Source organism: Habropoda laboriosa, unplaced genomic scaffold, assembly GCF_001263275.1.
Source record: "Habropoda laboriosa isolate 0110345459 unplaced genomic scaffold, ASM126327v1 scaffold102, whole genome shotgun sequence".
Lineage (NCBI taxonomy): Eukaryota > Metazoa > Arthropoda > Insecta > Hymenoptera > Apidae > Habropoda > Habropoda laboriosa.
Window position 1 is genome coordinate 3,094,404 of NW_017100262.1, and position 1,069 is coordinate 3,095,472.

Here is a 1,069-nt window from a genome sequence, read left to right on the forward strand (position 1 = left end):
CGCACTGTACAGGAAGCTTTCTGTTCGTTTCACGCACAATCCAGACAAACGATTCTATTCTTCTTTTTATAACAAAATAACAACGCCCTGTGACTATTGTCTAAGGTTCTCTCTCCTTTTTTTTTTTCTTATCAACGTTTTGAAAGAAAGAAGATGGAATCTTTTACATGTGTGTATTTTAACAATTTTAAACCCGTCGAATGCTTAATTTAATTTAGATTTTTACATAGTTACCAAGCCAAAAAAAAAAAAAAAAATATCAAAGATGAAGTACTATTTAAATGGAGAGAGAAAGAGGGGATAAATGATGGAAACAAAAACGACAGAGAGGAAGAAAGGATAAAGTAATAAGACCTACATTTTTAAATGTATACAAGAAGAAAAGCGTAAACACCCGACATCCTACGTGCAGGGCGCACACAAACACACACACACACACACAACATGCACGAGTTTATACAAACTGATTTTGTACGATCTAACAACTGGTTGCTCTGTTGCAAAAAAGAAATAATAAACGAAGGAATTTCTCGACTGATTTCCACGAACGAATGATAAATAATAATAAAAAAAAGAGAGAAAATAATAAGAAATGAAAGATAAAAAGGAATGTATGAATTCTCATTTTTGGGATACGGGTATGCACGCGTCTCTGCCGCGTTTCTTCGATACCTCGACAGTTTCCTGATATTTTTTCAAAAAGAGGATGGAAACGAGTGACATCGAGAGATAAAGAACGAACAACGAGAGAAATTCGGGCGGGTGGGGGAGAAACAGAGGAAATTAAAGAATTAGAAGAGAAGAGAGGGGAAAAAAACGATATCTTAACCTCAAATTTGAAGGGTCCATTTACATTCGCTTGTTGACGCACCAGTGAACACAGGTTAGTTGACGAATCCACAAATTCGAGGTGTTGTGACTCCTATTGACAAAAAAAAGAAACTTCGTGTGAATGATAATTGTGTATGTAGAATGATTAAAAGAAAAGAAAAAGGAACGAAAAAAACGGATGTTTCGTATGCAAGCTAAAATTACGATATAATATATTAAATATAAATATATTACGATT